Source organism: Neopelma chrysocephalum, unplaced genomic scaffold (assembly GCF_003984885.1).
Source record: "Neopelma chrysocephalum unplaced genomic scaffold, ASM398488v2 Primary Assembly neopelma1_335, whole genome shotgun sequence".
In the NCBI taxonomy this organism is placed as follows: Eukaryota; Metazoa; Chordata; class Aves; order Passeriformes; family Pipridae; genus Neopelma; species Neopelma chrysocephalum.
The window spans coordinates 100724-127004 of record NW_020897998.1 but is presented as its reverse complement, the minus strand read 5'-3'; the positions used below and the strand labels follow the sequence as shown (position 1 = coordinate 127004).

Below are 26281 nucleotides of genomic sequence, written 5' to 3'. Positions count from 1 at the left end.
TGGAATGGAGGGAAGTAGCAGAAGAAGCTGAAACAGGGTGATGTTCAGGGTATGGAGGGAAGTCAGTCCTTTGGTGTCTGCTGCAAAGATGGTCCAGTTTATGAGCAAAGAGGAGAAAGAAGGCAGAACCAGCAACTGTCCTGGCTTAACAGTGAGTTTTGGGTGTGCTTGAAAGCAAAGGAAGAAGCAGCACACTGCCTGAGACACAGACCCGTGCCCATCCCAGCGTAGGGAGCGCTGCCAGGCAGTGCCTGGATCCTGTGTCCAAGTCTGGTCCCCACAGTTCCGGAATCGCAGCCCCTGCATCAGACGCAGTCAGAAATCAAAGCAAAGGAGACCAGAGGGAGGGAACCATTCCAGTCTGTCTGGGACGTTGCTGCAGAACAGCCAGAGCTTCTTCCTCCGCCTGCATCTGGGGTTTGCTGACACCAGAGCCAGCCAGGTTGTGCTCTGGTGCCCAGAGACTGTTCAGAGCGGGCAGGAGAAATGCTCCGTGCAGAGTGGAGAGTCCTCACAGAGATGCTGTTCTATGTTCTTCCTGGGAAGCAAGAGAATAAAGGAAGGGAAACTTGGGGAACAGCATTATTTCTGGTGGAGGGCTTCTGGTAACCTGAAGATGTGAGATCTGCACCCTCGCTAAATTTGGTGTAGTGAGTTGATTGATGAATAAGTTAATTTTTAAAACAAAACCCCAGGCTGTGGGTTTTGGGTATTTACCTGAAGAGGAGCTCAGTGAATGCTTGTTTGGCTTTGCCAAGTAGCCAAGGGAACAACCAGACCTAGTCAGTGGAATCAGGCTTGAGATGTAATGTGGTTAATGGGGCTTTTCTCCCTCAGCAGTGAAATCTATTGAGAACTTATTTTAGTGGTAGAGCTGTAACTGTGTGTTCTGTAGATGTGCTGTGACACAATCAGTGCTGCTGGACTTGGTGTGGAAAATGGTGCATGCCAGAAGAAGAGATAAGCCACTGGTTGTGGGATTTTATGGGTTTTTTTGATCCCAAGCACTTTATTCCTCCTCAGGATACAACACAACTCTTTTCTTCCCTTTGGGATGTGAGTGAGTGTAGGTGCTCTCATAATCAGAGACCACAGAGGACCAGCCAGTCCCATTTTTGTTTATTTGCTATAGGAACAGGAGAAGGTTCTGTGGTGGCTCTTTGTCCCACCAGCAGTGATTTTTTGGTGTGGACTGAAGGATTGCTATCAGCAGGCAAAATCTCTCTTGCAAAGATATTTGTGCAGACAAACTGTTATGGATTATTGCTCTCCTTTTTTGGACTCCTCCTTTCCTGTGAACATGCTGAGTGATCACAATGATCAGTATAAGCACAACAGCAGACCCTTTTCTAATGCTTTTATTTCTTGGATGTGAAGACATGGATGGAAAGGATTCGCAGGAAGGCATGGGTGGGATTTGCAAGCTGACAAGACTTTCTGAGCAGCTGCAATGTAAAAGAGTCAAGATAGGAAGAAGATATTTAATGGTGGTAGAGGGTTCACTGTTTCACCTGCGCGCTGTGGCGCATTGAGGCACGGACTCAGGGGGGTGAAGCTGAGACAGGTTTATTGGAGTGGCAGCCCTCCTTTTCTAACCCAACACCAACAGGCAATCACACCTTACCAGGTAAAAGCTGTGACTGCAGCATCTGGTTGGCTGCAGCTGTCAGGGCAGTTGAAAGAGCAGTTGGAATGGCAGTTTTGGGAGTTGCAGCTCACCCCTGTAATGAGCCGCTCCGTTCTCTGCAAAGGTGTGGTTTTTTTTCTAGGCCCTATTTCCCTATTTTCAGGTTTGTGAACCTGAAAAGGGAAAGCATAGGAGAGTCTGTATCCTCATGGTCAGAGGGGGGAGGAATGTCACCTATTGTTTGGTTCAAAATTCCACCTGTTCCCTCAAGCAGCCCTTTTTCAGAATACTTATGTTTAGCTCCGTGGAGAACAGGTTGTAAGCAGGGTACTTTTGAATTAGATGATCAGTGGAGCAGAGAGGCGTGAGAAAGAAATCATATTAGGATGTGAAACCAGCTAGAGTATTGTACAATGTAACTTCATGGCACAAGCTAATTTTAAGGTCCATTGTGCTTTTTAGCAAGTCAGCCTGATATCCCCTATTATCAGAGCTGAGTTCTTCCTTGGTTTTGCCAAATACTGCAAGATAGATACATCCACCCTTGAAACACAATGGGAGAGGTCCTGGCAGCCCTGGCCTGTCTGTGTGGGTAAGCACAGTTTATTGTTAGGAAGCAACCGAGAGAACAAACTTTTTAATATCCTTTTTGTGTCCCTTTAATTCCCCTTTTATTATTGAATATTGTTACATAAATAAGTTGTCCGTGGTATTTCCCTTTAATTTCCCTTTTTACTAACCAATATCGTGTTCACAGTTATCCATAATATTGTGTTAAGATCCTTTTTTGGTATCTTTTCAACTCCCTTTTTACTAGTTAATACTGTATTAAATGCTGTTAGTAGTATTTGTTTTAATTCCACCCGATAAGGTAGTTATTTCGTATTCTTTTTAGTTTTTTGATTCTCTTTGTTAAGTTTATTATTATTATTATTTTCACTGTAATAAAAGATATTTTGTGTGTTTGAATGTTTGTTGCACTTGTTTTTATTCCAGGCATGTATCCTAACAAACTGTTGCACAGGTCCTCAGATATTTGTCTGGAGATGGTGAGTTTACCACAAGCACCTGACTTAGTCTTTCCTCTGAACAATTTCACAGGCAGCCAGATCTCTCTGAGTCCTCCTCTGTCCTTCAGCCCGGGCATTCACACGGCAAGAAGAGATGCTGATTTAAAAGAAAACAATGCCCAGCTTGGGGAAGCAGAGGGAGATCTTGACTTGAATGAGAAATGAAAACGTGTTGTTGAGTAGAAAAAGACTGAACAGCAGATTATAGTGTGGCTCTGGGAATGCAGTTTACTTACAGCAGCAAGACCTAAGCTTGGTTCCCTAGCATAGGGAAATGTCATTTGCTCAGATTGTCCCTGCTCTTGTGCAGATAGGAAGGCAGGGTCCTGTAAGACGTTTTTCTATGCTTTGTGAGATTCATGTCAGCAAAATGAATATTCAGTATTTCTGGAGTTCTTTGGAGAGCAGCTTCACTGCTTGTCTTGTTCAGAGTTGGTATGTTGAACACTTGTTTTTCTTGAGAAATAGGAAATATTTGTGCTCTCAGATCCGCATGGCTTTTACTTCTGTTTTGAGAAATCCCTTTGTATTTACGTGGAGATTTTGTTGTCACTGTGTTGGTGGAAACCCTCTTTTTGTTCTCGTGAACTTAGAAGTCTTCCAATTTTCCTAAATGAAAATAATTCCTCACAATGTAACGCAAGAGCCAAGTGGATGTTTGAGAGGTTCGAAACCTTTTGTCTTGTGAGTAACTGTTTCACACGGAGCCTTAGGGGTTTCATTTTCAGACAAGCTGCAAAATGCAAGTTCTCATTTCTTCTGTGCCACTAGCTAAAACCGGAAATACTCTGCAGAGATAGCAGAAAGTCAATAGGATACTGCAGCTGAGCTAATGTCTGGGGGAGAAATGGAAATCTTTGTCTTTGCTGTCTTAGGGCTATGTTTGTTTTAAATCTCTTGGCCTTGGCAAAAGGCTGAATGAGAACAATGTGTTTCTGTAGTTTCCTAGGGCTGTCTCGCCTTGGGGGCAAGAGGTCTCTCTTTAAAACCCATTTCCCATTCAGTTTCTCTCTCCAGGGTTTCATTCAGTTCCCACTGTATCAGTTACAAGTCTTCTGACTTCGAGTTGATTTGGATCAAGGTACAGTGATTTTAAGTGTGGATGAGGTTAGTAGAACTGACCTAAGTAACACTTCAAAACAAGGGGCCTGTGGGCTCTGCTGTAGCAAATAACATGGATTTTTTTTCTTCCATTTCCTGCAAAGATGAGCAGTAATATTGACTCTGAAATTGTAAGTTTCAATGCTGGCAGTTTTTTGTCATTAGAAGTGACAGATGAGCAGATTCTTGGTTTAGTCTGCTGGGACTGTTTTGGTTTTTTCCATAGAAAGGTACAAAACTGTTACTACAATTTTTAATTTTTTTTTAAATCAGAAACTTCACTCCCTAGCTTTCATTAGAGAAAAGAAAATTCCAGGGTAAGTTGGATGTCCTCCCTATGAGACACTGCTCCTGAGCTGACAAGCTGGGGAAGATGTGGAACCCTGATCAAGCTGAGGGAGAAGTTCTTTCCCTTTTTAGGAAATTCTTACTGTAAATTGTACTTATCCAATTTTCAGGTCTTTATTGGTCTCCTAAGAGCTTTTAATGAAGCATTCTTCACTAGAACATGACTCTTTGCAGCATTTGCAGAAATGTTCTTATAGTCTCAAGAAAAAGACATTTAGAAAGGATTTCCAGTTTATTTTCAACTTACCTGTCTTCCATAGTTAGTACTCAGAATACCAGGCTGGAGGAAGGTCCATGCAGAGCTGATCTGTCTGAAGAAGTTGGGAGATCCTCCAAGCATGTCTGGTGAATTCCTCTGAGAGCAAGGGGTTAGTAATATTCCAAAGAAGGTCTTGAAGACCAGCTAATAAGGCGCAAGTCAATCTGCACTTGTGCCTGCTTCTCCAGATCCAGCAGCACTGAAAAACATCCTTTTTCAGCACTGAAAAAAGTGCTCCTTTCCAGCACTCACCGAAAGAGCTTTATCTTGGATGGCACTGACTGGTAAAGTGCACAGAGCTGCCAGCTGTGAGTTGCAGGGTCACTGGGGGGGGCTGGGGATGTGCTCCAGGTGGAGGATTCCTGTGTTTGGCTCCAGTGTCCCACCCTTCAGCTGTTTGCCAGGCTGCTGTGCCCGTGTCCTGGGAGCAGAACGACACAGTTACGGTGGGAACACGCTGCATTCAGCAAGGGGCTGTGTTTAAGAGTTCAAAGAGGGAGGCTGTGGCCCCAAGTGTGCCCTGGTGCCTTTCCTGGAAAGCACTAAGGTTCCTTGGTTGCACTGCCTGTACCAGAAGGGTGGGCATCCCCCAGCGACCTCAGGCTGCTTTGATTCCACAGGAATCTAGGACGGTTTAGGTTGGAAGGGACCTCAAAACTCATCTGGTTCCAGCCCCCCTGCCCTCTGTCTGTGTGAAGCCATTCCCCCTTGTCCTGGCACTACAAGCTCTTGTAAAAAGTCTAGAGGGCAAGCCTGAGAGCAGCCCCAGTCCTGGCCATGCAGCCTGTCTGCAGGCAGAGAAACACTTCTGTGTGTGCTGAGCTCTTCAGAAGGTGAGGCAGAGAAGATGGAAATCTATGAAAGAGTGGGAAATACATTAATTAGTCTTTGTTCCCCAGTTTCTTCCAGCATCTTTGCAAATAGCAATGTGTCATCCTGAAGCCTTGTCATTTTTCCCATAGTTAAGAGTTCCCAGACTTTTGTAAGATGTGTGCTGTTGAAAGCATGGATTTACTCCAGTCTCTTTTTCAGGGATCCAGGCTATGATAAACAAATGTCAAGAAAACCTTACCTCAAAGCTTTTTTTTTTAAACAAACAAACAAACAAACAACCCCCCCCCCCAAACAACATGTTAAAACAGTCAAGGTAAGTATAAGGAGCCATGTCCCGATTTATGCATGGATATAAACCAAATCCTATTCCTTCTAGGCAGGAATTAAGGATTATATATTTAGCTATTTGGATGCCCAGCACATCTACTTTAGAAAAAAAGATCAATTGTTTACTTAAGCTATGGCATTTGTGATAGATGTGCTTCATTTTGCACCTCTTTTTGGGAGAACCTTCTACTGACTTCAGAAGGGACAAGGATCCCACCTCAAGTCCAGCACAACCTCTGGAGAGCACATCTGGCCAGATGGGAAGAGGAGAGCTGTGATAAGGAATTGTGCAGGCTCTGTTAGGAAGCCACTGAGAACAAGACTCTGTAAAGCATAGGAAATTCTGTCTAAAGCAGAGAGGGGGAAGGAAAAATAAACAGATATGGACATGTTTAACCTTAAATTCAAATTTATTTCTCTCAGGGTATTTTATATGATGGAGAAAGTGGTACTGCTTTCCCTTCTGCTTCTAAATTTCATGCTGTCTCTAGGCACCTAGCACAGAAGTTAGATTCTACTAAATGATTAAATTTACCACTTAGAGGCTGAATTCCAGAAATACCAGCATATCTAGTCTGATCAATTCAACAGCACACCGCAGGACCACTTTCTTCTGGTTGTGTTGTATCCCACACAATTTCAAATGATGCTTTTCCAAGTAATAGCCTTCTTGGGCAGCAGTCATGCAGTGGGAGGGGTGACTTAAAAACCAAACCTTTTGATTCAAACAGAGGTCTTCCTACTCAGAGTTACTTGAGGACTCTCCTTGTATATCACAGATGTAGCTGGAAACCCCTTAACCACTCATAACTTCTTGTCCCTGTAGTATTTGTAATAGAATTTGGTGTCCTTGAAAATTAATGTTTGAAACCTACTGGGTTTTTAGCTGTTTGTATTCTGTGTTTGGTGGTGGAGTTGATGTCATCCCTTGCCACTGCAGAATGTGCACTCTCATGTGTGGAGTGGTCAGCTCTATGGCACCACAATCAGTCAGCAGGAGGAATAATTTGGGGAAAATCAAGTTATCACATTTATGGCTTTATAGTTTTAATATTTTGGCCTGGAAAATTGTTCATTCAGGCAGCCCAAATTAACTAAAACCCATAAAATGTGACAATTTTTGCAGACAAAGGCAAAGAGTGTGGGACTTGGAGGATAAATTGTGATATTTAGTAGTATATTCACAACATGAGTGTGACTGGGGGAAAGAGGCAGAAAAGGAAATGTTAAGAAATCCCATAGTTTGGAGCACTTCCCTCACATGTGATATGTGATGTTTTTGTGTGCCTAATCACTCCAGACCCTATGGAAGGAGGCACCTGAGATGATAGGTGAGATGGATTTATCCAAAAGACCTTGGGAAAGGAATTTAGAATTGAAAGAATATGAGGCAGTATGGATCCAGAGATCTCTTGGCAAGATTATTAACTCAGCAAAGGCTGTCTTAGGTTTGAGATTGAGTGTGGAGCTGGTTCCTTTGATTTTTATTTTTTAATTAGGCCATGAGCACTTTGACAGTTTTGCAGCCCTCCCAGATGCATATTGTGACCAAAATAAAAACCTTCCCAGTTTAGCAGCTCAGGGATACTTTGCCATGTTAGTGAGACATGAAGGACCAAGAAGGGCAACCCTGTGTCCTGTATGTCGGGTGAGTGGGAGCAGCCACGGCATCCTTGTGTCCATCAGCCCAGTGACACACTGGGGAATGAATCAGTGGGGAGAAAAACTGTCATAGGTTCTGGTGGACAATTTGTACCCATTGCAAACCAGAACAGCTCTTTGACCTGTTTTGGAGCTTGACTCATGCCAGGAGGAGACTTTTCTCTCCAGTTTCCCAGCTGCTTTCTGGGCTCGTTTGTTTTCCTTGCAGCGGTGGTTTATGCTGCATGGGCTGCAAGGAGAGACACATCTCTGCCATGCCCCCCTCCTGCTCCTGGAGACCACCACTGCCACAAACCCCTCCTTGAGGAGGTTAACCACATGGCTGTCCTGGATGCATCGTGGGATGGGGCTGGTGGGAAGTGGAGTGGTGTGCAGTGCCAAACCATGACGTGTGTGCTCTTTCCGCTGGGAACACTGACTCATGAAGCAGAGTAAAAAGCTGTTACATTTCCACATGATGAAAAATGGGCCCCAGTCTCGTCTCTCCTGTGTGCTCACACAGTCTCTGCCCGGTGAATGCTTTCCCTGTTGTAGCTTGTGAAACGTGGCTCCCGTTGGTAGAAATTCAATTTATTTCAGCTGAGAAGAATTGGGTGTCACCTTGGATGGGCCTTCTCCTCACCCACAGTCAGGCCAAGCAGTGGACTTGTGACTTTCTAAATACAGTCCAGGTTACTTATTCTCTGTTATTCTAATTCAGCTGAGAAGAGCTTGGCAATGTCTCCCTTCGACTGTTCTGTCACCTGGTTGCATTGCTGATCAGTTATCCAAGGTATGCTTGGTAGAAAATAGAGAAGGAAGCACTTCCAATAGCCATGGTTCTCACTTCTAACTCCTGTTTCAAATCCAGAGTGTAAGATATCAACAGGAGAAGTAGATCAGACAATTAGAGGCGAGGAAGCTTAGGAGAGGATGTGAATATTCTCACTGTGTCCAGCAGAAGGTGCAATAGTTAAGGACTGGACTTTATGGTATGATGTGTTACAAAGTGATTGTGATGTGGTGTTAGACCAGTGCTGTTTTCTTCATAAGTAGATAAAGTTTAGGCAAAAGCCACTCAAACCTCTAATTATTACAACTGTGAATGGGGATACACAGTTAAGTTGCAGTTTATGTTATTGTGACTATTGTGCCATGGTCTCAAACTATCTGAGATTTGTGAAAATGCCTCTTTATTTGCCTGAAAGAGGAACAAATGCAGTATAATTCAAATAGTGTGGCAGAGCTTGAACTGTCTTTGGGAACAGTGGCACAGTAGAAAGTAAACAAACTGTCAAGAAATGTTGAACTGGACTCAGTGATCCTTTGTGGGTCTCTTCCAACTCAGGATATTCCACGATTCTATGACTAAGAAAGAATAAGAAATGTTTTGCTTTACACTGGGGCTCAGACACAGCTTGAGGAATCACTGCTGCTCTTGCACACCCTCCCAGCTGATAATTGTGTGAGCTGTGCCTTAGCCAAAGCCTGTTCCTGATGTTTTGTGCAGCCTGGGCACGGATGCTCAGCTGCTGTGGTTTTGCAGGGGGGGAGGTGAGTTGTTGGGACAGTGGAACCTGATTGTTTGGCCACTGAATGTTAGGATGTTCCAGGTGATGCCACGTTGATGAGTTAGAAGCATGGCCTAGTTATACAGCAGCTATACCAGTTGTCCTGGTGAAAAAATTCTTGTTGCTTGGACTTGGCTCACTTTAACCAGTGGGGTTTTCATGCAGTCTGGGAATGCATCCTTGCTCTTCAGTTCAGTGTTCTGGATACACAGTGCATGTGAATTTCTGGAGGCAGGGTGGTTTTCTGCTCAAATGGGAGCAAAGTTAAGAGCCAGGAACTCTGTTGAAATCCTTTTGTTATCAGCACAATGCACTGTGGCCTTTGGCATCCCCTAATTCAACTTCTCTGCAAACTGATAGATACTTATGGTAATTATGGTACCTACCAGATGTGGGAATGTGGAGGATCCTGGAGAAGTATGTGGCCTCTTTAAATCTGTGAAGTGATACATCTGTTGAGTATTAATGGTTTGTTAAATTTATTGAGCACTTTGGGACTGTTGAATGAAAGACCTCACATAAAAGGCACTTAATTATTGTTATTGCTAGAGAAGGGCTTGCACAACAGCAGCAGTTATCTGGGAATCTGTGAAACAAAGGTCTGCAGCATGCTGCCAGCTGTGCTACCACTTAAAACTTAGAACACGAGGCATTAATTTGGGGACACAGGGAGGAGAGGTTCTGCAGTCACTGAGTTGTGGCAATCCTTTGGTCAGGCTGGTCATATGCTGAATATATTCTGTCCACCTTACTCTGTGGGAAATACTCTGCCCTGGTAGGATTGTCACAGGGATTGTGTGATACCCTTTTTACAAATCTGCTTTAAACACTCCTGTTTCCTTCCTCACAGACCTCACAGAACTGAGCAGAAATGTGCATTGGTGTTTTTCATTCGTGACCTCAGGCGTCCTCACAAACACGGGCAGGACTGTGCTGCAGAGCACAGAGCAAAGTTTTCCAGGGCAGGTAACGAAACCTTCTATTTCTAGGAGCTCTCACAGCTCCTTAAAACTCTTGGGTCTCAGCATGTGGAAAAATCCATTAGTGTGTGGTGTTTGGCTCTGGGTTTGCTTTGCCTCTGGAGCGGTGGGAAACAACCGCTCAATTTGAAGAGAAACTGGGAACTTTGCAACACCAGTGTACTGTGAGTCATCCACCCAGTGGCTTCAGAGGAGAGAGGATGAAACCTCCTACCCCCAAGGTTAATTGCCAGTGACTGTGGCAGTCTTAGTAGGCCCATTTCCTAGCAGTTTTATGGGTACTATGATGAATTCACTGGCAAGCTTATTCTCACCTTTCTGTGGTGTAACAACAGCAGAGGGAACAGGGCAGGGAGACGAGATTTATTTAATGCTTCTATTTATGTTCATATTATGGACCAATAAACTGCCAGCTGCCTTATGACCAGCAGGTTTGCTCACAGGCACGAGGAGCAGGTGGTGGTGGCTGCTGAAGTTTTGTGTCTTGACTGAACCAAATTCTTCCCCAGCAGCTAAAAGGATCACTTAGTCATTCTGAGTATATTCAGCTAAAAACAAAGCCCATAATTCATTGAAGAAGGTGCCACTGCTCTCTTTAACCTACTAGTTAAATATTATCCTGGGATATGGAAGCTTCCCAATCTTGTTTTGATAGCTATTTTTGGCTTTTTATATGGTATACAACCAGGAGCTGTGGAAAGAGGCCCAGGACAGAATCTCAGATGTGTGAGCAGCCCTTCCAGGACACACAAGATCCAGCTGGAGGTTTTGCTTATGTCAGTTTGCTTTTTGGAGGTCTCCCATGGCACACAGACCTCCAAATCACAAGGGGATGAGAAGGGAAGGCTCCACCTCCATCCCCTCTCTGCTCTCTCAACCAGCATCAAATTCCATCTGCTGCACTGGAGCCACCCGTGGTCATAATAGTATTTAAACTTTATATATAAATACTTCATTATTCAGCAAACCCTTTTGTCAGTGGTTGGGAAGAAACAAAAGGTTCTTTTTCTGAGATCTTCCTTCTGGCTTTAGCAGCTCAACTACAAATGGAAGCAAATAAGAGAAGCAATGAATAAGTACTTTTACTCCTGTTTGATCTTCCCTCCCTTAGGACATTTTTGCTGCTCTTTCCACCCCACAGGGATGAATGTTTCCTCCAGCAACTGCCCACCCACAAATCCATACCCACACAGGCTGTGGTTGCTCAGCACACTTGCATTAGTAATACTTTGGCTAAGAGTAGTGTCCTGTCCTCAGACACAGCTGTGATTGCTCTTGCACTTGCTTTGCCCGAGTACCAGGAAGGAAAATTGTCTCCACAGCAGCCCCTGATGGCTCAGGAGAGAGTGGTACCATCCCCTTTTCTTGGAATGCCAGAGATCAACTGGTTCCCAGATAATTTCATGGTGACAGGAGCTGTAATTTCTGTAGATGAATCTATGGTTTCTGGTTTTGACTGTGAGTCTCTGGCTTTCCCACTTGTGTACTGGACTGGAAGAGTGGAAATGTTAATTTGAGCGTGGAAGGTTGGTCCTTTTGCCAGTGGCTCAGGAGAATGGAACTTGGTACTTGTACATGGATGTGAACTCTTGTTTTGCAGGAAACTTGTTTCTTTGTAGAGCAGCAGGTACATATTTCCTTTCCAAGGCAAGAGAACTTTGCACTTCTGATTTGTCTGTATTTTGCCTACACTTTGAGATCTGACACATCTCAAACCATGCTAAGTAGTGCATATCATGTCATTCCCAGTGAAACTGTTTGGTTTCACTGCTTTGTGTTCTGTTCTGCAAAGTTATCGATGCTTAAAGGGGTAACTGCCATAGTTAATAAGGAAACTGATTTTTTTTTTGCCTAGTCTTGAAGTTTCCCTTTAGGAACAATTAACACTGACTCCCAGTATTTTAACTTTAGCATTGCTTTTGATACTTTTCTAATCAAACAAGGTCTTATGTAAGTATTGTTGGTCCCTCGTGGTTTAGGAACAGTTAAGTCAGGACATCAAAGATTGAAAAAACAGAAAATTCCTTTTTCTACCTCTTCTATTTCTAAACCATTTGGGCTTGTTAGTTCCTATTCCCCAGGCCTTCCTGAAATTTGTTCTTTTTTTCAACAAAATGACTCCCAGAGCAGCATTTCGAATAAAATGTTGGGTTTTCCAAGAGTTGACAATGTTGATTATGTGGGGCATTGCTGGTTTGTTCTCTGTGCCAATTTTAAACATTTCACTGGTCTTGAATATTGCCGAGAGTCTGATTAAAATATTGATGTGCTCATCCTCAAGTTGTCTTCACAAGAGGAGAGTGCTTGGGCTGGATTTGAGGCAGACAGGATAGCCCTGCTGTGAGGTTTCCAGCATTTAAAATCCAGGCTCTGTGTGGAGCACATGGAGCATCCCCCTTGTTTGTGCATTCCCCAGCAGGGCAGCAGAGGTCAGGACAAGCACCAGTGTGCTTGGAAGAGATCATTTCCAGGGTTACACCAAGGGCATGTACAGCTACAATAGCCCATGGCATCAGGGAGAGAGAAATCCTGTGCCACTGCAGCTCGGTTTGCACTCCAGCTTTCCAGTGCTTGTGATCTCTCAGGCCTAGCTACTGCTGAATTTGCTCCTTGGGACCATTCAACATATCTATACTGGGGATTTTATTTGGAACCGGAGGGAAAACATGATCCTTGTGCATTTGACGCCCTCTTGGACTGAGGGCTGGCTGAATTTTCTCTCTTCCCTTGCAGGGGTTTCAGGGAGTGTTGCTTTGTGTCCTGGTGATGCTCCATCAGAGCTGCTCCGAGGAGACGCTCTGGCTGACACGCAGCTCCAGCCTTGGCTCCTGACACAGAAACATTCCTGCCAAATGCCTGGCCACTGAGTTCCTGCTCCCCAGCGCCAGCGACTCGCTCTTTGCAAGGTGGGGAACTGCTGTGGAAGGGAAGCATTTCATGAATCACAACTCCCACGCCTTTGCCTACCCGCTCGTTCCCAGCCAAAATACTTTCGCTCTTACTCACGCCAAATACCACCTTTCCTCCAGAATCTTTTCCATCTGTCCTGCAGGTTGCCGTGCATAAAGGAAAGGACACGAGAGGCTCTAGGACTCCTCTGAAAAGACCTGCAGCAGTAAATACGTGTGTCCCAATCAGGTATTCGAGTTACCTCAGTGACTTCTGTTCTCTCCTGTTCCCGCTGTCAACACCAACACAGGGGTGACAGCAGAAAGATGTCAGAGTCACCCATCAGTTTGCCTGTATCTTGCAGCTTGGCAAGAAGAATTATCAATTTCTCAAGTGGGTGCCTGAGGAGCTTTCTCAGCTCTGATAGCTTCCTGTGGGACTGTGCTCATCTCTCATCAGATGTATATTTGATAGCAAGCCAAAAAGGAGAATTACTTTGGGTCTTTAGCTAGTAGCAGGGATTTGTTGCAGTGTGGCCTGTTTTAAGCACCTAAAAGCATGTGTAAGACACTCTAAAATGGCTTGATTTTAGGTCTTGTGTGTGTTGTTGCCAGATAGGACCTGTTCAATCATTTTGTCTGAACTCTTGGACAGTGGCAAAACTATACTCAGTGAAATAGATTGTGCTGTTTGTACTCCTTGTGTGAGTGGTTAAAATCTGGGCCTCTTAAAGGTAGGACAGCTCTGAGGGGAAAGTCTCCTTGGCCTGCACAGGACTGGCTATCAGAAGTGAGGCTGTGCAGCACAGCTTCTTCTGTGGCCCCTGGGGAAGCGAAGGGGATGAGTTGGGTGCTGTTGGTACTGCTGAGGTTTGAGGGAGCAGCACAAGGTCCAGGGTGGAGGCAACGTGTGGAGACCCCAACCTGGAAACACCAAGCCTGAAGCTACAAAGGTGGATCTGAACCCTTCTGCTGGGGTAGACATGAAGCATGTTCTGGCAATGTCAGGACATGGCACCAGTCTGAGCTGTGATGTTTCATGGGCTGGAAGCTCAGCCTCAGAAAATAGGGATTATCAAGCCAGATACTCTGTTCTCTCCGTAAATATTTATGAGCTCACTGTGTAGAGAAGAGTCAGGGAATGGTTTTGTTATTGGCATGGAGCATTTGAAGGACCTGGGTGTGAGTGTCAGGCAACACCTAAAGCTCTTGTGATTTTAGGATATTAGCAGAGCCTGGAAAGGAGAAGATTGTGGTTTTCTTGCTGATGTGAAGTGGTGAAAGCAAACCACCCTATAATGGGAACATTAATCATGAAGGTACAGGTATTCATTGCCCTTTCTACCATATGCTGGAGTAGTAAGAATGGTGTTCTTGCCACAGTCCTTCTCTTTCTTTTCCCCTATTCATGAAATAAGGGCAATCTCTTGCCTGTTCTTCTTCCCAGGTGTAATGGAAGGATATTTGTCCTGTACTTTGAGCTGGTGTTCGGATACCGAGTGATGTGGATAGGCATTAACTGGGCAAATCCCACTAGGCTTATCTTGTCCTCAAAGAGATTCCCAGGGCTGAATCTCCTGGCTAAAATAAGTATTGCTCAGAGATGAATAGGGCCCCTTCAGCTGGTTGATGGTGTTGAAGGTTGGCAGCAGTGACTGCAGCTGGCTCATTCCTTGAGGAGGCAATGCCAGGCAGGAGTTTGTCACTAAGTGACTGATACTGTTACCTCCACCCTGCTCTCCTCCCTCAAGCTAAAGCTTTCCATGGAAAATTCAGCTGGGTTGGCTCTGGCTGAGGCTTCAGGCATAGAAACATTCCTGCACTCCTGCTGCGTTCAGGTCTTTAGCAAAGCACAGCAGTGAGCTTACAGCCTGGCTAGCGTGGCCTCCTAGTGATTGATGGATGTGAAAAGTTGGCTTTTGCCCCCAAAATAGTGGTTACTATTTTCTTTATAGTCATGTCTAGCATGTTCAGGTTACAGAGAGGGGGTGACTCAGCTCTATCAACATCTGAACTGCCTCACAACATTGTCTGTCCCTTCATTAGGCACGTAAAGACCTCCAGCAGGCTCAAGGAGCTCCGTGCCTGCCATTAGCTGGGTGGAATCTTGGCCATGGTGAGAGGCAGCTTCTCTCTGACTCGGTGATAAACCACTCACAAGTTAGGCTGGCACTAAGGATTAGGAACATTTGGTTTGGAAATAAATTCGGCGTTTGAAAACAAAGAGTCAAGACGCTTATTTTGTTGAGCACTGAGCTGCAGGGAATTTTCAGGATGTGGTTCTGACTTTTTCTCAGGCACAGAGTAGCATTTTATGTCCCTCACAGATTTATTCAATGTGATGAGTTACCCAGATTTGAAAGAGTTGGTTCAGCCAGAGACAGGTGTTCAAGAATGTGCAAGTTCACACCAGGTGTCTGTGTCAGAGCTAGAAATAAACCCCATGTCTCCAGTGACTTGGTTGTCATCACTGTAAGGAAGCCATAGAGGTGTTTTTCCTTGTGTTATATGAAAAGAAGGTTAGGCTGGAGTGTCTGCCTTGGCAGAGGCTGTTTTTCCCTTTCCAGGGAATGAGGGGAGATTCACTCCTTCCAGTGGCAATGAGAATTGCCTTTGTGTTCAAGTTAATAACTGCAAGAGATGAAGCTGAACATAATGTACAGATTAGAAACACAGCTTTGCCCAGGAACTAAAGATGCAGGAAAGAGAGTCAGAGCCTTGGCAGCAGCCTGGAACATACAGCAAGTTGTTATGCTGGGTGTGGTATTAAAGCCATTTCTTATGGACATTGCAGGAAAGTCTTTGAGACTCTTCCAGTGATTGCTGGAGGTTTTCTGGTAGCAGAGAACTCAACAGAGCCATGGGTGAATGATGCAGCTTTTGTCTAAACCAAACCAGCTGCTTATTAGCCTTAAATCTCTGCTCTCCAAGCTGAATATGCTCCACTGCTCCAGGCAAAGTCATACACTTGATTAGGAAGCCTGAGGCACTCCGGGCTTTTTTATCTGGGAGACCTAGAACAAGCTATTTTGGCTTTTTTCTTTTCACTGTGTCAGGGTGGGGGAGAGTTCATTAAATAGGAGTGAAAAAGATGAGCTGTATCTCTTTTTCCATTTGGAATCTGACGGGGCAGAAATCACACCTCTAATAAAAAGAGAAAAGTATGTTATTGGACCTGTTGAGGACATGAAAAATGCCTCACATTTCAGTCCATCTTCAACAGCCCAGCTTGGAAACCAAAATCTGCAGAAGAAAGAAACATTGTTTTAAATGAAACCATTTCAGGCTCTAAACTTGGAACTTTTCCCCTGAAAAATGTTACAGCAAAACATTCTGTGAAATTTGAAACTTAAAACTCATATGGAATCACTCTTCCCTATGAACATTCTCATTTTCAATGAGGTCTCTATTTGCTCCAGTGCTCTAGTGAAATATTTCTAAATAACTTATGCCCCCGACAGAAGTGTCTCTTCCCTGCATTCAAACCAACTGTTATTGAAAGGATATTTTCTGTGGAGGGAGAAGATATGCCAGGGTGTTTTTGCAGTGGAGAGCACCTGAAGTTCAAAAACATATTCAGGCATTCTGATCAGCAGGGTGATGCTTGGGACTGAAGAGATCAACGTACTGAAGTCTTGGTGCTTTGTGGTTTTTCTTCTGGTTTTGAATATCTGGCTGTAAACATACCAGAGTTTGCTGATGGGCTTTGAATACTCAGGTATCAGAACTTGGTCAAACTTTCCAATCACTTATACTCAGGTCTCCAAGGCACTTCAGGTCAGGGTGGGGAAAGGTTCCTGACTGGGGCAATTTGGAGCATTTTGAGTAGGTTTCTGTGTGCCTGGTCCTCTTGGAGGGGTCTCTTTCTTTCCTAAGTGACTGGAGGATGATTCTGGCTGGCTTCATTGGATCCCTAAATGGGTGGGATGTGATGATCTCCCTGTGAAATCCTGGCTTGCAGAAGTGAAGACCTCCTAGTACCTGAAGGGAACCTGCAAGAAAGACGGAGAGAGAACTTTTGAAAGGCATGGAGTGACAGACAAAGGGGAATGGCTTCAAACTCAGAGAGTAGGTTGAGATCAGGTATTAGGAAAAAGTTCTTTTCTGTGAGGGGGGTGAGACCCTGGCACAGGTTGCCCAGAGGAGCTGTGGCTGCCCCTGGATCCCTGGAAGTGCCCTAGGCCAGGTTGGACGGGGCTTGGAGCAACCTGGGCTAGTGGAAGGTGTCCCTGGCCATGGCAGAGGGTGGGGAACAGGATGATCTTTAAGGTCCCCTCCAACCCAAACCATTCTGTGATTCCGTGATGAGTTGACACCCAGGGTTTCACCTACAGTGACTGTGTGTGATATTCTTATCCCCTCCAGTTGTTTTGGGGGCTCCAGTGTTAAAAGCAGAGCCCCAGGGAAGGCGTTTGGCACTGGGTGACGTCATGGGCTGTGATTCCTGAAAGGCTGCTACGTGCACAGGAAAGAATTTGATCTTGTACAAACAGGATAGCCATGTGCAGTTATGGGCAGCTTCTGTGTTCTCTTTCCCAGGGAATATATGCTGTTCAGCTGAGATCCATCCCTCTTGGTTTCACTTGCCAGCAGTTTTCAGCTGACATCGTGTTTGCACGAAGGCAGCACCAAGTAGGAACTGTATTAACCATTTATATTCCCCCTACTCTGATATTTCAATTTTATCCTTTTCTGTTCCTCTCTGTCTACTGTTTTATATAAAACACTTCCAGTAGAAGCATACTGGGGGGTTGTTTTTACTTGCCATTAGTTGAAGACAGTGTAAAACTACAAAAAATACAGGCAGAGAGAACAGGACTCTGAAACGGGGTGGTAGGGATGATGGGGCTCTGGTTCTTAAAAGTTTTAGACCAACCAGATTGTTGTAATCTGTCTGACTTCCACCAGGTCATCACTGGGCAGGAGGTAGAAGAAGGACCTTGTGTGACATGATGTGTGCTGTGAGACAAATTTGGTCACACAGCAAAGGAGGTGACTAAAAATTCCCAATGGATTGTCTCTCATGTCCCAGCAGCCAGAGAGGGATCAGTGCTCCACACAGCCAGGAATATCTGGTGTCCCATGGCTTCCTGCTGAGCTGGTAGCACAGTCCTGTCTGAGTACCAGCAGTGGGATATTGATGGAAGCCTGCAGATCTCAGCTTGGGCAGGGCCAGATTAATTTGCCCAGGCTGTGTGTGAATGTCATTAGTCAGGTTCAAAAATGGCAAAGCAAAGTTAGTGTGAAGCAGTAACAGGTGAAAACAGAAACTCTTCTACATTTAAGAGCATAAGCATGGCTCTGCTGGGTCAGATCTGACATCTGGGCATCTTGTTCCTGGCATGGTCCAGGGGTAGAGATGTGGAGAGAGTGCCAGAGCAGCTCTGAAGGGTCAGTGAGGGAGGTGGAGAGGAGATGCTTCAGCCTCCTCCAGGAATATCATGCAGGGGGAGGGCAGCACTCTCAGCTCTCAAACTGGTCAGTGAGGTAACTACACCACTGCAGTTGAAAAGTCTGCATTCAGGAAATCCAGTTTGCTGCCACCAGCAGCCATGTGTGCACTGTTGCTTTATGAGGTTACCTGGGATGCCCTGGCTTTCCGTGCCTGTAAGATGGAACAAGACAAGGCTTCTCCTTTCACCAGGGCAGCCACACCCCCGTCACTTTTGCAGGCACTTTGCAGTTCAGACCAAGTCTAATTTGCATCAGGCAGCACAGGCTGATGAACTCAAACACATGTAGGGATAATGCCAAGCAATAACACTTGCCATATTCCTGGACTGCACTAGAAGTCACTCTTGTTCTGTGCTGAGGCTGTTCCAGTAACCAACTGGCAGTTCATAAAGAAATATGTCACCATTGAAGATGCCATTAAGCTGAGCCTATTTTTCTCCTGGTGGAGACATTCCTTGTCTGACTTCCTGGTGAATCATGGGGAGAGTGAAAACTTACTTGCCAGGCCTCCTACTCATTTTTTTTCCCTGAGAATGTTAATTCAGTGTCCTGCCACTTTTCTCCAGAATCCTCCATGGTAGCCAAGCCAAGAGAGAAATGGGAGAGACATCAGGAGCTGGTCCAAAGTCCTACAGCTTCCATTCTTGTTTGCACCACAAAGTTTCCATGGGGCCTTTGGGAGACCAGAGAGGGTCCAAACACCAAACTGACCAGTGTGTGAGATGAAGTTCACCAGTTTCAGTGCATCAAACTTACAGGGAGGAGGTTTAAATGACACATTATGAAAAAACTCTTCCCTGTGAGGGTGGGGAGGCCCTGGCACAGGTTGTCCCATCCCTGGAAGTGTCCAAGGTCAGGTTGGAGAGGGCTTGGAGCAACCTGGGTTAGTGGAAGGTGTCCCTGCCCATGGCAGGGGCTGGAGCTGGATGAGCTTTCAGGTCCCTTCCAAACCAATCCATTCTGGGATTCTATGATCCAGAGAGGTCAGCAGGATCCAGGTAGAAAGGCTGGTTTTCTTCTCTATCCAAACTGTGATATGATTCAAAGAACTTCAGGTAGGATTCCCAGAAGCACTGGTGTAATTCTGTGAAATCAGGTCTGTTTATTGCCCTGTTTTACAGCCCCTCTTTTAGAGGCAGATACATTTACTTCCCAGCCTGATTTTACAGTTGTTTCAGTGCTTAGGATTTTTCAGTGGAAGAGTGGGTGAAGATGCAGATCTGAAGGGATGGAAAGGTCTTTGGTTCAGGGTTTGAATCCATTACTTAAGAGGGTGGTATTCCAGGATTTTCCTGTCTTGGGGAGCTACCATGCTAAGAGGAACACTGTTACTTTAAAGACTGATGCTTTCCTTTTGCCTTTTTGTGCACCAGAGCCTCAACCACAAGCCTTGCTTTAATTTAAACTTTAAACAGCAGGCTGACACACACGCTACAAAGAATTATGGGGTGTCACTGCCAAGGATGCCATCAAATGATTGAGCAAAAGGAAACATTTACAAGCTAATAAAACCTGTTATTAAGGGGATTATTAATGAAAGGCTTTTGAGCAAAATAACTCCCTCCTCCTCAAAGTGCTTGAGGTTACTTTTTTGTAAGCTCCTCTCTATTTTTCTTTTTACTGGACTTCATGGGAAGATAAATATCAAAAGAAATGAGTGAGGAAGCTATCACCATTATTTGGGTCATTTTTTGGGACCTGGAGGTTTCACAAGAGCTCAGATCATGTGTCTGTCCACCCCCACTATTTTGCACAGATGTAGTGAACTTCACAGCCCATTCTAATTAACACCAGGCCTAACGAGGAGCTATGGCGTGGGAATTCAGGAGTCGTGGGGGGGTGGAGAAAAATAATTCATACTGTTATTATTTGGATTTGGTTAGTGAGGGGAAAATGGCTGTAGTCTGGAAAACACGCCTGGGTACTTAAGGTTTCATTTAGCAAATGGGGTGAATATCTGGGAGACAGGGGAATTGGTCTGTTATCCTGGTTTTTGGATCATGTAGGTAGGAGTTTGCCTGTCATGTCACCTCTGCTTGCCTGGGTAGAAATGAAACCACTGGATATCTGCATCCCCAGCAGCGTGGGCAGCAGGAGGAGGGAGGGGATTCTCCCCCCTGCTCTGCTCAGGTGAGATCCACCTGGAATACTGTGTACAGGCCTGATGCCCCCAATGTAAGAAGGACATAGAACTGTTGGAGCAAGTCCAGAGGAGGCCATGAAGTTTTTAAGGGGACTGGAGCACCTCCCCTGTGGAGACAGTCTGAAAAATTGTGGCTGTTCATCCTGGAGGAGAGAAGGTTGTGTGGAGACCTCAGACCAATCTTCCAAGTCAGAGAAGGACTCTGCATCAGGAACTGGAGTGACAGGACAAGAGGGAATGGATTCAAACTGAAAGAGGGTAGATTTAGGTTAAATATACAGAAGCAATTCTTCCCTGGGAGGGTGGGGAGGCCCTGGCACAGGTTGCCCAGAGAAGCTGTGGCTGCCCCTGGATCCCTGGGAGTGTCCAAGGCCAGGTTGGACGGGGCTTGGAGCAACCTGGGCTAGTGGAAGGTGTCCCTGGCATGGCAGGGAGTGGGGAACAAGGTGAGCTTTAAGATCCCTTCCAACCCAAGCCACTCTAGGATTCTATGATCCTGCTTCCTGTGAGAACCAGATCCTTACTCTAAGATGGCTAAAGAGAGGAGAAATGCCAACAAGAGAGTGGAGGAAAGGGAAGCCCTGAGGAGATGATTTCTCAGTAAGCCCTTTCATGGGGCACATGGCAATGTGGAGAAGAGATCCCACATCTCTTGAGGGTCCACCTTTCCATTTGCTCAGCCAGCTGCTCATGGCTTGAGTTACAAGGTGACTCCTTGTTCCTCATCTCTACTCCACTGTTCCATTCTTGGTGGGTATCACCTACTTTGGCACCAAGCAGGGCTGACAGACCAAGTCCAAAGACACTTCTACCTATGGCAGCACCCAGTGTACCCACAATAGTGTATGTTGTTGCTGAGGGAAAGGACAGGTCTTGCTGTGCAATTCTGGCTGCCCAAGGGCGAGGTGTTAGTCCCCCATGCTGCTGTGTTGTAGGCAGGGAAGCACATTTCTGAGCTGGAGATGGGCTTTACAGGGAAGCCAGCGCTCTTCTGGGAAACTCTGAGCAGTTTGGCAGATGCTTGTGAGTGGAAGTATCCACAAGAGAAAGGCAAGAATTGATCAGTGTGGAGAAGAAGGAGGGCAAAGCCAAAGTACCTGGGATGGAGGAGGCAGCCTGTCCTCCATCGAGGGGTCAGGGAGTCAGGGTCCTGCAGCTCTGCCCTGGCTGGTCTGACTCTGGTTGTGAGCTCAAACAGCTGGTAGAAAATGGATGATGCAGAAGAAGCATCTTTTGGAGTTGGAAGCAGCAAAAGGCTTGGCTTCTTCCACAGCAAATGTTCCCAAGGATAGAGGTGGAAAAAAAATTCCTGTGGATTAGTTGCGTGCAGCTGGGAGCAGGGACTCTGCCAGTTCCTCCCTCCTTGCTGTCACTGTGAAGGAAAGCTAGGGGATGTCTTTAAAGGGATTTCACATGGTGCAACTCCATCTTCCTTGAGGTTTGGGAGGCAGAGGCCTGGCTGATATCTGTCTTGCTTGCATCCGCCGTGGACTGCCCCCGAGGGCTGCATGTTGCTCTCTGCCTTTGCAGCCCAGCTGCAGTTTGCTCCAGATAAAATCCTCTAGCTTAAGAAAATCAGGGAGCTGAGCTGCTGCTCTGCTGAATGAAGCACATATTTAATGTGTGGCAATGGACAGCTCAGTGGGAACCTGTGAAAGGGAATAAATGGGATTTGCTCTCTGTCAGTGCTCACCATTCTCTTCCTGCCATGTCCCTACCCTGGTACTGCCCCCATGATGAAGAGTCCTCTCAGCACTTCTGAGTAGGGATGTCCTGTGTCACCTCAGCTGTGCAGCTCCTACAAATCCCTGGAAAACCCTCCTCTGAGCGGGGCTGAAGGGGCATCCACGGCTGTTCCCCAGCGAGCAGCCTGCAACACTTACACCACAGTCTTTGGTTACTGGATGCAAAACTGAGATCCCCATCAAGTCATCCTGTTCAGGAGCTGCCTCACCTCAGAAGCACAACTTTCCATGTTGGTACAGCTCCTGCATCTGGTGTGACACGTGCCCAGCACGGCTGCTGCTGGAAAAGGAGGTCAGTGTTCAAGGATTTGGGTGCAACCGTGGCAGAGCTGGTCCCAAACCTCCCCAACCTGGCTCTGTCCCTTGCTGTACCCATTAAGGCAAGCCCAGATTTACCTTATGGCTGAGGTCCCCCACCAAATCTGCCCAAGAGAAGGCAGCATCCTCCCATTATTGGGTGGTAGCCTGTTCAGAGTGCTTCTTGCATGCTCCTGCTGTGAGTGTTTGAACCCCTTCGGTGGGGTTCAAACCTCCAATCCTTCAGGAGGATCTCAAGGAAGACAGAACAAACAATATATGAGAAACCTGGCCTCGTGGAAGGTGTCCCTGCCCATGGCTGGGGGTTGGAATGACATGGGCTTTACAGTCCTTTCCAACCCAAAGCAGTCTGTGATTCTGTAATCTTCACCTGATAGGGCTTTGGACTGGCACAGGGGACAGGGGACAGGGGTATGGCATGGAGGAAGATGTGGACAGAGAGATCCATGGGTAGCTGATGTAATGTGAGCAGCATTTGGGAATGGTTTCCTCTCTGCTTGCTCTTGACATGACTCTGTTGGCTTAACTCAAGGGGTCGCTGCCTTCTGGGCTGAGTGGGAGGGGAGGATCATCCCTTCAGCCTGCATCCTCTGGGCCATGAGAAGGAGCAATATTCCCAACAGACATCTCTCACTTCTCTCTTAATAATGTAAGATGATTAGGGCAGCTGTGCTTTATAGTTTCTGGTCTAAACCCCAGCCACACTTATTTTGAAATCTTTCCTGTGTCAGATGTTCGTGGTCCCGCCTGTAAAATGGTGCTTCCTGAGATCCTTCCTAAGAGTCCTCTGGAATTTCTTTCCTTGGAGGTTGTTACTCTCCAGTTTTGCTTCTAGATTTGCATGTGCTCTCTCCTCCTGCTTTCTGAACACCCTCTTTGGCAGCCTTAGGTTTGCTGGAACCTCTCTGAGCTGTCAGTGTGACTGATGTCTCTCAAGCATACTTGAGTCAGTGCACAGGACATCCACAGGTTCCCCTTAGGCTGGGCCTGGCTCTGCCACCTCAGGTGACACCACAGTGGGTGCATGGCCAAGCAGTATCCATGGACTTACTCTGCATAAGGACAGTGGAATCCCAGAATCCCAGAATGGTTTGGGTTTGAAGGGACCTCAAAGATCATCTCATTCCCACCCCCTTGCCTTGGGCAGGGACACCTTCCACTAGACCAGGTTTCTCCAAGCCCCGTCCAACCTGGCCTTGGACACTTCAGGGAAGAATAAGTCTTATTGTGAAAATCTCTATTTTGGTCAGAATACACATTTTCCACTGGAGTCAAGACAGATGGAACATTTTGACCATTCGTGCAGCAGTGTCTCACTCCTGACTGCATGCAGTTGATTTGGAAGAATAAGCTTATTTAAGGTTCAGACTATTAAAAACATCTGCTTTCCCATGTATCCTGAAACATGGCAGGATTTGAAAAAGGAGAACATGTATCATGCTTGTCCTACCACTATAAAACCTCGGCTCCAGAGTTTAAATTGTGGGATTTTAATGATGGTGTATCTGTATTATTCAGTCCTGTGTAATGCACTGTTGGTTATGGTGCTGTGATCCATTTTCCTGGGTTGGAGCTGGGCCACCTGACCATATTTTCAGTGTGTGGTTAAACATCAATCTGAATAAGCAAAATAATCACTTCCAGACTAAACACAATTTAAAATTTGTTTAAAATATTGAACGAGCTTTGTCACTGGGAGATGTCTCTTCTATGACATCAGGCTACATTGGTGTGTCACTGCTGAGTGACAGTTTCTTTTTCCCCTGTTTTGGGACTAAAAGCACAAAATTCACTGAAAATGCTCCTTTGGCTGGGGTAACTTTTGGCTGAGGGTCAGTCTCTGTCTTACATCTGGGCATCTCTGAGCATTAATATCTATGCCTTCAGTGGCCCCTGTGGAGCAAAAAGTTATATACAGTTATCCTCCTCTTTCAGATGGACAAAACTGGATTGTAAAGAGACAGTAAAAATCCTCATCTGTTTAGCTTGGAATGACTTGGGAGAAGCTGATGACAGCACTAGAGGACAGTAGAGACTTGACATAGATTGAGTTGCTACAGGACCCTTACTCTTTTAGCAAAACTGTTTGCTGGTGGCCAGGGAGAAGGGAAGGAAAGATGCTTTATATCTCAGGAGTGCTGGAAGAGCAAATAGAGCCCATGTATGTGTGTGACTTCTGTCCCTGCTGACTCAGTGTCATGGTTATGATTTTTTTAGGCTTTTTTCTGTTTTGGATGTTTAGCCCTGACGTTGTCCTGACAGGATGCTTTTCACTCCTTGCTTTCTTTCCCTTTCTGTTTAGTTCTCCAAAGCCCTGAGGTTGGAGTCTCTACATTGGTATTGTGCCTTGGAGGTGAGCAGTGAGAGCTCCAGCTGTATGATGTGTGTTCTGCCTCTGATCCTGTCTCAGCAGTGCCACTGTAGATGCTGGTCCAGAGGTGTGATGCTCGCCCAAAGCTCTGCACGTTACAGAGTAGGGATGCAGCACTACAGGCATCCTGCCTACATAAATCCTTCTTTTTTGGGTAATTTGTCTGTCTTCTTGCTGTCTGCACTCCTGCAGTTGTGGCAAGAGTTTATAAAGCACCTGTGGTCCTTAAAAATTCTCTGCCTCCCTGTTTCTCTGGAGGGAAGATTGTTACAACCTCCCACCAAATTCCAGTTGGTAATCACACATGGACCAGAGTCCCAAAACAGCCAGAACTTGGACACCAATGACCCCCTGAGCTGTTGCAGAAAGAGCTAACACACTTCTTCCCTGCCCTTGCACAGTGGGAATGCTGAATAAATCAAGCCAAATAACGAGGTTGGTTCCTGAGCCAAAAAAAAAAAAAAAGGTGCCAGCAGTCCATAAGGATTGTTCAGTGTTAATGCTGAGCTTTCGTGGGGCCACAGGGAAGGAGCTGAACAGGGATGCTGTAAAGGTCTGGGACAGAGTCAACAGGTTGATAGATTCCCACCAGGAAACTTTCCTTTGAGTTTAACATGGCATTTAAGCACATACCTCAGGGCAGAGGGGAGATTTTGGCCCCAGTGACAACGTGTGTTTAAGGTCAGACATAAACTTGAGCATCGTACTGGAGTAATGCTCTGCATAAGAGTTAAAAAAATGTTTTCCTGATCAAGCTCTTCCCCACTCAGAGATAGTTTTCATCTTGGACTTCTGAAGTTCTTTAGAAATGAACCCTCCCTTCCCCTTCCAAAATATTTTCTCTTGAATAGCAATGTAATCAGTCGTTTCAACCTGCTCCTGCAATGTCTGTGATTACTGAAATTATTTTTGTACGTTCAAAAGTGTTGTATTTTTTGCTGTGATTGTACCTAAATAGTAAAGGACACTTTGCAATGGATAGCACTCAGGTTTTTTTTCCAAAACCATCTGAGTACAAGAATGAGGATGGAGAGTTTGTGACAAGTTGTTGTGTTGATGAACAAATGGGCTCAAAGGGTTTACCTTTCCAAAGTAACAGCAGCCATTAAAAAGTCCTTCTGCGTGTGTTTTGCTTTTCTGAACACATTCTTATCAGTATATTTAGTTTGAAAAATACTTTTTTATGTACTGAGAAACATCTATTCTGTTTCTTTCAGAAGTGAAGTTTTGAAACTTAAAAAAAACGCCTCCATTTGTATTCCAAGAGCAATCAAGATTCTCTTTAAGATGCTGCTTTCCTCAAAGTTTTTACGTTGTTAAGAACAGGCATTCAGAGCTGAGGCTGGATGAGTTCTGTCATGTTTATGAAGTTGTGAAAGCATCTGGATACACTACAGAAACCCTCAACCAAAAGCTTTTTGAAGTCTCTTTCTAGTATAATCATCCAGGCTTACTCCACTAAACCAAGCATGTATTGGATTTGGATGGAAGATAAAGAAAGAATCAAACTGATATTGTGGAATACAAATATACTGTTAAGATTACATTGCTTTAGGGAAATGTCCCTGAACTGTGAATGTTAATTGTATGCACTTTTCAGCACC

At 45.4% G+C, this 26281-nt stretch overlaps 1 long non-coding RNA gene across 1 annotated transcript; it reads left to right on the top strand.

The window, feature by feature from the left end:
* Nucleotides 1-1713: 1713 nt before the first annotated feature.
* LOC113978492 lies at nt 1714-12855 on the top strand. Its single transcript, XR_003537593.1, has 5 exons — nt 1714-1751; nt 9629-9744; nt 10447-10684; nt 12492-12664; nt 12811-12855. It is a non-coding gene; the product is annotated as an uncharacterized LOC113978492 (long non-coding RNA).
* Nucleotides 12856-26281: the final 13426 nt, after the last annotated feature.